The following is a 13,656-nucleotide window of genomic DNA, read 5'->3' on the forward strand; positions in this document are numbered from 1 at the left end:
TCTCTCTCGTGTCTTCACCAGGTGAGACTGTGATCTTAGCAGTACTGAGAGAAAGCCTTCTCATTAAGATCTTACGACTCTAGCAGGTTCGTATGGGGAGATACTGGACCTAAGCTGTGTAGGTCATGACCAGCACTTTCAATTATGCCTGGAAACAAAGTGGCAGCCAGTAAAGCTGTTTTAACAAGGGAGTTACATGTTCCCTGTAACTCGATTCTGGTATTCTGGCTCAGATCCATTTGGAATATCCTGGAATTCTTGTAATAACCTAAGCTGATCCCACAGGATTTCCCACCCCCAATTCAGCACTCTAGAAAGAGGCCTAGAAGTCACAAATCTTCTAGTCCAAAGAGAATAATTTGTTTGTGTTAACTTCATTTGAGTTTTTGAAAATCTCCTCAGAATAACAGAATCAAAATGCCACAAAGGGAAAAAAGACAGATTTCTTAGTGTTATTTTTAGTTTTTCTTGCAAAACATCTGTAAGCTGGAATCCTTACCGGTGTTTCTAATTAATGCTTGACACTGCAAGTTAATGGTATGGGTTCCCATCAGATATTATACATCACCATGCACTGTAACATATGTTTCTGCAGACATGGTGCATACAGTCACTTGACAGTTCTATATACAAAGCATGATATATACTGAGAACTGACTGTATCATATTTAAACAAAGAACACACTCAAAATCGTTCCTTCAGGGAGGAAAGATACATTTCTTAAAGATGTTGTCAGAGGAATTTATTATTGTCACTTATTAAATTTACATCCTATGGCGGGGTACAGACCGCCACTTTGCGGCGGTCTGCCGCCGCCGCCAGTAGGTCCGCTGGGGAGCCGGAGCCTTCAGACGGCCCGACTCCCGCGCGGACCGAAAAAAGAAGCTCCAAAATGGAGCTTCTTTTAGCGTCGCGTTTGCGACGTAGCGAGGCGCCAGGGGCGCGCTCGCTACGTCACAAGCGGCGCGACACGTCTGGACGCTGTGCGTCCAGTACGTAAAGATGGCGGCGCCCATGTAGAAGGGGCGCCGCCATCTTGTACGGACGGAGTCCGTACTAGGCCCAGGGGCGTCTAAAAGAGACACCCCTTTTTTAAAATGGGACGTCCGGAGGATGTCCCAAAGGGCAGTGTAGAAAGCCCCAACATTTCACAAAATGCCACTCATGATGGCTAAAAGTAGTCAAACTCAAACAAAAGCACAGTTAAGATGTAAAAATGAATTTAAAAGGCATATATAATAGAAAGTAAAAAGCTTATCAGAATCAACTAAGCCCTAGCTTAAACCTTGTATGATTAAAATTATTTTGAGATTGTGCCTAAAGGAATGTTAAAAACTTTCACTGACTGGACTCCCATTACATTTCAGAAGTTCATTTTGTCCATGTAATTAGCTTTCAAACATAGTCATTTGTAATACCACTGTTCTGACACCAGGGGTCACTGGTTTACATATACAGTGGTACCCCGGGTTACGAAATTAATTCGTTCCGCCGCCGCTTTCGTAACCCGAAATACTTCGCAAGCCGAAAAACCCATAGGCGCTAATGGGGAAAAGCCGCGATTTCGTGTGAAATAGCGCCGAAAAGCACCAAAAAAATTTTCGTAACCCGAAAAAACCTTCGTAACCCGGAACAGTTTTTTTAAATGGATTTTTTTCGTAACCCGGAAATTTTGTAAGGCGGTGCATTCGTATCCCGGGGTACCACTGTACAGTCATCCCTCCTTTCTCACAGACTTGAGGTCCACGGTCTTAGATATTCACAGAGGGGGTGACCTCAGTTATTTTCAAAGAGGCACCCCTGCGGCACACCCCTGCGCAGGTTTGTTGGCACACCCCATTCAAACCTAAGGGGCTTGAATATTGGCAAGTCTCCATTTTTGCGGGAGGGTATGTGTCCAGAACAGATCCCCCATGAAAACAGGGGGAAGGGGGCGGCTGTATATTAATACATGTACTTGAAGACCACAGATGAGTTGCAGCTATTTCACCCAGACACACCCATATAACATCTAGATCCCTAAACTGCTTCCAAATGGACAGCACATGGTGCTACCAATTAAGTTGCAAAATTGAACATGCTAGTCCAGTCAGTCTTCTTTAACAGATTTTTTAAAAGAAAAACAAAGAAAGATGTGGTGAGAATGCATGAGGGGGTTACCTCTCCTATAAAAATTCTGAGTTCTATGCTGGGTGATTGCAAAATGAAAGCTTCCCCTGAAAGTATCTGATTGAGGACAGATAATCCTATTAATGATTAAATTAATTACAATAATAATAACAATAATCTGAAAACATTCCTTAAAAGACAAAGTAAGCAAATGATTTATGATTTATGTATCCCCAGTTCAGGGAAAGCAATAATGTCATTCTGTTTGTTATGATGAGAATATTTACTAGGATGTAAATATTGTAATAATATATCCAGTTCTGGGGAGTATTGTTCAAGGATATTGACACGCTGGAATGTGTCCAGAGAATGGGAGCAAAGATGATCAAAGTACTAGAAGCTAGGCCTTATGAGGAACAGCTTAGGGAGATGGATATGTTTAGCTTGGAATAGAGACAACTGAGAGGTGTCGTGATAACTATCTTGAAATATCTGAAGGAATGTCACATAGATGGAGTGAGCTTGCTTACTGCTGCTCCAGAAACTAGAACATGAACTAATCGATTCAAATTGCAAGAAAAGTAATTCCACTTAAACATTAGGAAAAAATCTTTATGGTGAGAGCTGCTTGAGACTGGAACAGACTGCCCTGGACTGGAGTGGATCTTCCTTCTCTGGAGGGCTTTAAATAGAAGCAGGATGGCCATCTCTCAGAAGTTTTTTGGTTGGGTATTCCTGTATGAGCCTGGGCTAGATGGCCATTGCGCTTCAGACTCCATGATTCTACATAACTGAAACTGGAACTATGGAGGAAACATCTACAGAATGAGATTAGGAACACCAGGTTATATCCAGATTTGCGCTTCCATGAATGCAAGGACTACTTTTTTGGAAGGAGTGAGACTGTCTCGAGGATCTTGTTGGAGAAGGGGTATGAGGATATACATGTATCTCATTGAACATTGGAGAGATGCACCCCTTGCCCCTCCTGCCATTTTAAAAAATTGTTACTTTAGTAATGCTCAAATTGCTTCACTTATCCTCTAGGGATTGTGCTGGAGCGATTGGCTTTTGTGATTTGGAGTACTCTGTGCTGTTTTAGGCCTAGGAGAAAACTTTTAATACAAGAAAGCAATCGGAATCAGAGGTAAACCAGAACTAGAGTAAAGTGGAAAACCAGTTACAGTTTATGTCCACACACACACACACACACACTCTCCAAGTAAATATTGTTGTATTGATTTCATATGTACTTATTTGACCTGTTTCCTATCTGATGGATAAACCTTTCTATACATAATGATTTAATTTAGCAGCCTAACTACAGTATACTAATAATGCAAATAATTGTAATATTATTACTAGCAATAATATTAATAATCTCAATAATATTAATACTATAGATTTTTATGTGGGGTTTTTGGGCTATGTGGCCATATTCTAGAAGAGTTTATTAATAGTTACAATAGTAGCAGCATATTGAATCTAGGTAATAGAGGATTAATATATAAAACAAGCACTGATAATGTAATATAGGGACCCGAACAGACAGGCCAAAATAAAGCTGCTTTGAGTCACTTTGCAGGTATGCTGTTTAAATGACACACACACATCTTAAGAGGTAGAAGCTGTGCCAAAGCTGTGCTCCAGTCCTTAGGACTGGAGCGTGACTTTGGCGCGGCTTCTGGCCTATTAGGACGCATGCATCATTTAAATAGCTTACCTCCAAAGTGACCTGAAGCAATTTTATTTTGGCCTGTCTGTTCAGGCTCATAGGTTAATTGTAACCCAATATATGGCTCGTATTCCATCAAATTCATAATCCTTTCAGACTAGGGCTAGGTGAACCATTTCTGTCTCTCCATTCCTTCAATTTTATATGAAATCATCTACCTTTTTGTTGAAATGTCTAATAATATCCAGTTGAAAATCTCTATTCATGTCCTCTGCAGAATATAATCGCCATCTTGGAACATTGTTGTTAGTCTCCCCCCCCTCCCCCCACAATAGTTGTGTTACATATTTCCAGTCTTCCTTGAACTTTCCAAATGATTTGTTATCCCGTATGTTAATTTATCCATTTCAGCCATCTCATATTAGTTTAAAAGCCATTCATCTTCTGAAGGTTATCTCTGAGCTTTTTGGTCTATTAGCATAAACTATTCTTGCAGCCATGATCATGTACTGTATAGCAAAATTTTCCAAACATTTCTCCCCATCTAGGGAGCTACTTTCTTGGTTTTTTTTTTTAGAAAAGGCCTTTCATATGCCTAAAATAGCTAGGAGGGGTGATCCAAAATGGCCCTGCACATCCCTGAGAGGCCAAGCGGAATGCTTAAGAGAGAGAGAGAGAGAGAGAGAGAGAGAGAGAGAGAGAGAGTATATGGAACTTGATTTTCTCCAGCTGTCCCCCCACACACTTCTGGTGGTTGTCCCAATGCTTTAGCACAAAATCCGTGGAGCTACAGTGGACTGCAGAGAGAAGAAGTGGCTCTAGGCAGTGGTTCCCAACCTGGGATACATATGCCCACAAGAGTATGCAGCAGGACATTGAGGCATATGCAGTTTTTATATATAGTAATGGCAGAATAGTAATGGCAGAGGTTGACAAGCAGGACCTGCTGTTTCTGGTGGGTGAGTGTATGAGAAAGCAAAGAGACATTAGCCAGCAATAGAATGGCGGGAAAGTGGAACGGAGTGCCAGATCAAGACAGTGCCATAAATTGTGTGGTCACTTCTTCTGAGTCCATCTTCCCTCTCCCTTCTCCATGTTCTCACCATCTCTTTTGTTCTCATGGCTGGAGTGCGGATGATGGCGATGATTGGCAGAGTGAGAGATGGAAGGAAGAGAGGGAGGGTGAAGGAGGCCACAGGAGGGCAGCTTTCCATGGTACTTGGCACAACTCATCCTTACCTGCACTTATCTTGCTTGCAGCAGTATCTCATGATGGGTTTCCACTATTGCTGGCTAGTGTCATTGTCATCTTTAGAAATTTCTGTGGTGTTGGTTGCCCCTCAAGAATTGAGGAACTGATGCTTTTGCCACTGCTTTGGGTCTCTGCTGATAGTGGTTGCTCGCCTTGCTGGTAAGCCTGAGAGAGAGAAAACGAGAGCCCACCACCCTCCACAGAAGTTATTAATGGTCATTGTGCAGTTTTATCCTTGTTAGCTCTTGCCTTGCTGCAGGAAGGGTAAGGTATAAATAAATCCAGCTCAGTGCTATTTATGCATGCAGGTATGTCCCTGTATTCCAGAATTTCTGGACAGAGTCCAGTAAAGTCAATTTTAAAAATTTAAGTACAGTTGGCCTTACATTTTTGTGAGTTTGCACTCACCACCCTTTGGCCATTCTTCCTGCTCCTGACTGAAGCTAGAGGCTGTTGTATGAATGTGAACATAGCAGCTTCAGGCTTTCGGGAGCACAAAGAGCAGATGCTTCCAACCCGGGTCCTGAAGCCAGAGGCCTCTGCCTCATTGTGCACACAACAGCTGGAGCCTTTTATGTATTCTCCACTTCTGAAGCTGGAGACTCTTGTGTCCCTATTGACACAAAAGCCTCCAAGTTTGGGATGAAGGTTGTGTGCACATTGAAGCAGCAGCCCCAGGCTTCAAATAACAGCAACAGTATTAATAGAAAACATTTTGCTGACATGAAGGGTACTGTTTAAGGAAATGGGCTTCCAAGGTGTACTTAAGTGGAAAACAAAGTTGGAGGCAATTTTTTTTAAAAAAGGTTGTCCTGGGGCACTGAGGGCCACAAACCTGGAGGCCATACTCCCACTTTGGTGGGAGTACCCCATAAGCAGAGTTCCACTCACAAGAGCTATACCTCCATCCCATTGTTGTTGTTGTTGTTGTTGTTGTGTGCCTTTAAGTCATTTCTGACTTATAGCGACATTAAGGAACACTATCACAGGGGTTTTCTTAACAAGATCTGTTCAAAGGGGAGTTGACTTTGCTTTCCTCTGAGCTGAGAGAGTGTGACTTGCCCAAGGTCACCCCATGGGTCTCTATGGCTGAGCAGGGATTTGAATCCTAGTCTCCAGAGTCATAGCCCAGCACTCAACCCACTACACCATAGTTCCAGAAAAATTAAACATTATCCAGAGGTAAAAGCTACACCAGCAGGATAAGTTCTGAACAATCAGAAAAGTTCTGAATAATCTATCTTTGGAAAGAGGGGAGATCTTTCTTCCTCACTGCAACCCCCCCCCCCAAAAAAATCTCCCTTTCAGTGGAGAAACCACAAACCAGTAAAACAAAGTCCTAAATTCATGCACAGTTCCAGTCCTGCACATACCAAAAAGCACATGTAATTAAATCAAGATATTTTTTTATCAGTACAATTTACAGCAATGTAAGTATGACAGTTTCTAGGCACAGGTTTTTTATGCATATTATTTTTCTGGATGTTAGACATTGTTTTCTCAGCCAGAAAGGGGGAAAACACACACTAAGGAGACACTAGAGTACCGAGAAATGCTTCAGGCTATCTTTCTTGGGAATAAATAGTTGAAGTATCTGGTCCTAAACTCTGTGTCTATCTAATTAAAACCAGCAAAGGTGCCTCTACACTGAAAGTCATTCAAATGAAAGTATTTGGAGTGGAGAGCTGGAATGTGATACCTTACAGTCTGTGCCAGTTGCAATAGAAATCAAACATAATACTAGTCCAAGATTCAAAACTGACCCTTAAAGCTTGATGATACTTTTCAGAGATTTGTCTTTTTGTTCTTATAGGAATAGATGTATACCATATTGTAATTATTTCTTTTTAAATCTGCAACTGTGAGCATCCAGGCAATTGCACACCTCTGCTGCAACTATGGTATATCTACTCTATGTAGTTACAGCAGTATGATACCATTGTAATCGTCATGGTCTCATCCTACAAAATGCTAGTTTGGTATATCAGCAAGTATAGGGAGGAGCATGAGAGTTGCTCAAGGGATTGAGCGATTTGGAGACCCTGGACCTCCACCCCTCCATCTCCACTTCCTAAACCTTCTGTCTTGGGCTGCATTCACATTGCAAAAATAATCCAGTTCAACACCACTATAACTGCCATGGCTTAGTGCTATGCAATTCTGGGAATTGTAGTTTTGTAAGACATTTAGGCTTCTCTGTCAGAGAGCTCTGGTGCCACAAGAAACTACAATTTCCAGATTTCCATATCATTGGGCCATGGCAGTTAAAGTGTCAAACTGGATTATTTCTGCAGTGCAGAAGCAGCCACAGAGGGGAAGAGAAAGGCAAGGGGGATGCTTGGAGTTTCTGCATGAGGGGGCAGGAGGAGATGGGGAGCTATTTCCTTATAAGATGTTGAAATATGAATATACATTAATGTTTGACTGAAACTATGCACACTAAACAAGCACAGTTTTTAATTCATATTCGTCAAGTGGGAGGGCAACATCTGGATGCAGCTGTAAAGGGGGTCACAAGAGTAAGAGTAATGGAAGGAGGCTAATGGTCTCTAGCAAAGACTTCCAAGCACATCGCCAAATTCCATATTATGGGGTTCTAAAGTGGTATCAAACTGCTGTGGCTATGTAGTGTGAATACACTCCATGGCCAAAACTGAACTTAAGCAAAAGTTAAATCCAGTGCCTGGAAAAAAATGTGCTCTAGACTACACTTCCCAAACTGCCGTATTTCTTTCAGATATGACCCAAGGCAGCTCACTTTATGAATTAAAACAAAGAACATAAATTAAAATCTAACAATAAAACGTTTTTAAAAAATTAAACAAACTACCACATGAAAACACCAACACTTTAAAACAGTATAAATGAATTTTAAACATGAGAATAACAATAAAAGTGCAGCACACTGACTGCATTAAAGACCTTTCTGAATAGCCACTCAGCTGTCAAATGCTTGTTCAGAAACAGATAGATATATATTTACCTGTTGGCAGAAGGAGAGCAGGAAAGGGAAGCCTAGTCTCCTGTGGAGTAGCCACTGCAAAGGCTCTCTTGCATGCCCAGACAAATCATACCTGTGAAGTTGGTGTAGCTGAGTGAAGCCCTCCCTTGAAGATCTTAAAACTCAAGGAAGCTTATAAAAGGAGATACAAGAAATATGGCCAGTGATCAAGCTTGCTGAAAGTTCTAGCCTGCAAAGTAACTTTTCCATGCCCTGGCACTTTCTCCACCCAACAGACCTTGCTGTATTCTTCATATACCACCACAGCAAATGCTAGCTGTTTCAAGCCAAGGAGGAAAGATTAGCGTAGAAGTAAAATGTTTATTTACTAAGTTTTTGATGAAATAGGCAGGATTCAGCTCCCCCATGCATTACAAAAGGAGGCAGAGATTTGCTTGGTTTTATGCTAAACAGAATGAATTCCTTTAATAAAGATGTTTTTATTTGTTTTGCATAAACCATGCAGATCTGTCTTGCATTAAAGTGTAAGATAATTCAGTTTTTCTGGAAAACTGAAAATGAAGTTCAATCATTCTGGTATCTTTGCATATAATTCAATACATGTTCTGTGGGCCTATTTCTTTTACATTTAAATTTTGGCACAAGTATCTTTGATTGCTCCATTGTTTGTAGTTCTTTTCTCTTTGCCAGCTGCATTTGGGAAAATTTAAAAAAAAAAATGAGTCAGGATATATCAAGCCACACTTGTAGATTAACATTTTGTTAGATCCCCACTCCTCCTCCTTTTTAAAAAATTAAATTAAGATAGTTCCGTTGCTCACTTAAGATAATATTATCATGTATATAAATCTGTAAAGCATATATGAAATCAAGTGTACAAGTGTAAATCATAACATTTCTTAGCAATAAAATATCACTTATTCATATCAATTGGTTTGTATTATGTTGTGTTCTATGGTTTACTTCCTCTCAGGTTGTGCTGGACTTTTTAATTTTTTCTATTTTCCTGAGTTTCTCTTTCTTTGACTTCATCTATAACCTCTGCTCTTACTGTAAGTTTAGGGGTTCAGTAGACCACTCCTAAGGAGTGGCTCCGTGCCACCTCTTTCCTCACAACCGCACACTGCACTGCATGCCACGGCCCCAATCTTGCCTTTCCGCAGCACAAAAAGAAGTCACAAAAAGCTGCTCCTTTTTGTGCCACGGAAAGGGTGCCCTAGCTGCTGCTGTGGTGGCTTTTCAGCACTTCTTTGGCACAGCGCATTTAAACACTGTGCCAATGGTGCACCATGACGCCTCTCACCGTGTGGTTGGGTGCATGTCATGACACCAGCGTGGGGGTGGGTGGCAAGCGTACCCCATACCCCCATGCTGCTCCCACACTGGTGTATAACGCCTGACTGTACAGGCTCTAACAACATTATTCTAGTCCTTTGTTGTGACTGTGTACCTTCAAGTCATTTCTAAATTTTAGAGCCTGTGACCCTAAGACAAACCTGTCATGGGATTTTCCTGGCAAATTTCTTCAGAGGGGAGTTGCCTTTGCCATCCTCTGAAACTAAGAGAGTGTGAATTGCCCAAGGTCACCCAGTGGGTTACATGGCTCAGTGGAGATTCATACCCTAGTCTCCAGAGTTGTAGTCCAATATTCAAACTACTATGCCATGCAGAACCTAAAACTGTATTGTTATATCTTTACTACATTGTGATCTTCTATTTCTTCTGAATATTTAACATTCAGTGACAGCTGAGTATGGCCATTTGTTACTCTAGCAGACTTTGACCAGTTTCCAGTCTTCCTTGGTTTGTTTTATTGCACTGTCCTTTATTAGAGCCATAATTCCCTCTTTCTCTAATGGTCTATAGATCAGACAACTCATTCAGTATTTCTAAATAGTTTGCTCCACTCCATTTTCACTATCAGTGGTCTATACTGCAATATTAAACAGGAGTTAGCAGGGCTGACTGTACGAATGGGCAGACTGATACAGTCACCTTAGATCGGCACATTTTGGAAGTTACCAAAAGGCAGAAAATGGTTAGTTATTTGTTATTCTTGCATGTTATTTTATTTTGGCAAGGACAGCGAGGGGAGCTTGTGTGGTTTTTCTGTCTCCAGTGACAAAATAATTGTTTTGCTTTGGTTGTTATGAGGAATTGCCATTTGATACACTGCCTCAGAGAGCCAAAATGTCATTGGCTAGTCCTGGAAGATAGTATTCTGCACTAGCAGCTTCTCTTCTTTTTCTAATATTAACTAGAAACCTGTTTAGTTCTATTGAACCAACGATTAAATGATAAGTCGTCACATAGGTACATTTAAATGATTCAATGAATCTATTCTAGTTGGGACTAATAATAAGAATTAGGCTGTTATTTTAATTGCTGTAGTGACACTGATGTGAGAGCTAGCGTGGTGTAGTGGTCTGAGCATTGGAGAGCAGGGTTTGAATTCCCGTTTGGCCATGAAAACCCACTGGGTGACCTTAGGCAAGTTACACTCTCTCAGCCTCAGAAAATGGCAATGGCAAATCCCTTCTGAATAAACTTGCCAAAAAAAAACTTTAGTCATCAGTCATCATAAGTCAGAAATGACTTAAAGGAGTATAGCACAGTGACACTAATATATATTCAATAGTAAAGATAGAGAGGTTACTATTGTCATTTCTGACTTATGGCAACCCTAAAGTAAGCCTATAATCAGATTTACTTGGCAAGATTTGTTCTTTAAGAGATCCCAAATCATTATCCCCAAAAGTGTATTACTTAACCAATTTTGTAACATTTGAGATTTGATTGTTCATTTCATTTTGTATTTTGAGGTCTCTCATAATGGAAGACACTAGCTTGCTCCACTTTTGTGTGCATCCAGAAGTGATCACATGCCTCAAATTAACCCTTATTTGAGTGTAAAATGATGAGTGAGATCAAACTTTTTAGCTATCAGGTGAATTTTCTTAAGGGGAAAAAACACCTTAATTTTAATCTCTTGCAGCCCATTATGTTTCACTTTGTGTTTCATTTTACCCTGAGTTTAGTTTTAGACTCTTCATAAAATATTATTAAAATCAGCATCTGGTTATTAGTATTATTTTAAATACTTCAGTTACTGCCTTTTCAGACATGCTCCAGGTGCTGGCCTCTCATTAACCAAAAAAGATACAAGGACTGGTGGTGTGCTAATGAAAGAGCTAGGTGAGAAATGAAACTTGTATCAGAATTGGGCCAGGTTTTTAGGCAGCAGAAGTGCAGGTTATGTTACCCTTATCGACATGAGAATCTATTTATTGGAGAATGGGGAAGTCCTGCAAGACCTCTTAGAAAAGAACTAGAAAGTGTTAGAAAGTGCATGTTGGAGAGACACATTTCATGGAGAGGCTTATCATATTTCAGTAGCAATGTTTTCCATGGAATCCATGAAATCTGTCGTAGGAGAGAAAGCTGGCCTTCCATCCCACCATTTGGAAAGTCAAGCAAATCATTTCAACAGCACATACTCAGGCATAAGGTGAACTTATGCTTTCATATGTCACTAACAGGATGCCAGGCAATGTCTTCACAGTGACGCTTATCCATACTTTTTCTTGACCACAGACCTGTGCTATACCTTCCTTTTCTGCATGCATAGATTATGGCAACATGTGTTAAATATTTAATATGTAAACAACCCTGATCTAAGACATTCTGCTGCCCAAACTGGGCAGCACATTTTCCTCCCTATCCAAAGTAGGCAGTTCTCAATGCCAACCCAGATATTTTAGCATCAGAGGCAGAAAATCCCACCACCACTTGTCTCCATCCCTTGCAGTAAAATTGCAATTACAATAATATAAACAAGTACCAATTTGCTGCCTATTCATGGTATCCTGGGGCCTAAATACCTTAAATGAACCAGATCCCATCTGATCTTAGAAACTAAGCAGGGCCATCTTTGGTTAGAATTTGGATGGGAAACCACCAATGAATACTAGATGCTGTAGGCTACATTTCAGAGGAAGGAACTGGCAAAACCATCTCCGAGTATTCCTTCTCTAAGAAAATTCTATGACATTCATAAGTCAACAGGTGACCTGAAGGGACATACACATCAGACATCCAAAAATCTGCTACTCAAGGCAGCTGCCTATCTAAGACTATTTGTAAGATGGCCCTGAATGGGAACAGGGACAAAATTTATTCCTGTTGACTTTATTTCAGAAATTTTGGGTGGAGGAAGTAGGGCAATCTACATGCAAAATGTACTACGTATTAAATTAGTGCTCTTTGGAATCAAGATCTTCACTGTTTTATAAGCAATGATAGTGACTAGACGTTTTGATGCTTTCTCTAAATTTAATGGGACCACCCGACTCCAATTGCTGTGGGGTGGAGCCCAGCTGGCTCTCCCTAGTGGTCTAGTGGCAGTGCGACCTGGCGGAAGGCTTGGCTGTGGGCCTTGCCGGGTTGCAGCCCCACTGTGGTTCATGGAGTCAATGTGGCTCATGGACTTCAACTCCCAGGTGCCCTGGGAGCAGAAGCGCCACACCGCGGGGGGTGCTGAGCCACTTCCAGGCCGGGAGACTACAACTCCCAGGCTCCCTTGCAAGGGCGGAAGTGGCCCTGCTTGGTCAGACACCGGAGCTGTCACCCAGCGATTGGCTAGGGGGCTGGGGTGGGAGGCCCCTCCCTGGCTTCCTGGCCGTTCATTGGTTGGTGGGGCCTATATAGGCCCTCATCAGGCTGGCTCTCAGTGCCCCATTTTTTCTGGCTCCCCACCCTTCCTCCTTTGTTCTGGTTGGGTGATACTCTGTCACAACTTTCAAGAGTGGCAGTAGCATAGGTCTTGGATGTGGTGGGCATGGTTTCCAGTGCTGCGGAGCACTGGATCGGGAGTCCCATTGGGACCCGGGGGTGCTGAGGGTTAGCTATGCCACCAGTGTGAGGGGAAACATCCATTCAGCGTTCCCCAGTGACATGGAGTGAAGATGTGCATTTGCACGTAACCGGCTCCTTAAGTGGTAGAGGCACGGTAAGCAGGTTACCGCTCTGTCATCCTGAAGCCTGGCCGTGACCAGTCATTTTGGTACATCGACCAACACGGATTAGTGGATGACAGATCCAGACCTCATGCTTTGAGACCAACTCTCTTTCCACTGGTTTGCTGTATTCAATAAAGTTGTGGGCTTTTCTTGCCAAATGGGTTGTCCGTTGTGTTATTTTGCACCCTCTCCCCTTCCTCAGCAAATGCTAATCTTACACACATACACACGTGATAACAGATCTCGGTACCCAGCGGCGTCTGGAATAGTTATAATCCATGTTCCCATGTAATGTGCTAACTAAACCAAAGAGAAGGAAAAGAAAAAGCATAACTTATAAAACAGAACAAATGTATCTTTTGTGCTGTTTTCTTAAAGGTGTTGTGGGTTTAGTCAATCAGTCATATACCACACTGTGCCATTTGGAATATGTGCTGCCTTTTTAAACATGATTGAACAAGTAAACATGCTAGCATATGGCAAGTTATTCTTACGAGAATCTGTAAAAGGTCTTGGCATAGAAAAGTATGTGATATAGTGCATTCTAAAAGTGGGGGAGCTCCAAATTAAGTCTTTGACATGTCTCCCAAAGGTGTTATGGCAAATCGGGGTGGGGAATGGGAGGGAGGTTACCTGTGG

Source organism: Sceloporus undulatus, chromosome 5 (assembly GCF_019175285.1).
Source record: "Sceloporus undulatus isolate JIND9_A2432 ecotype Alabama chromosome 5, SceUnd_v1.1, whole genome shotgun sequence".
Lineage (NCBI taxonomy): Eukaryota > Metazoa > Chordata > Lepidosauria > Squamata > Phrynosomatidae > Sceloporus > Sceloporus undulatus.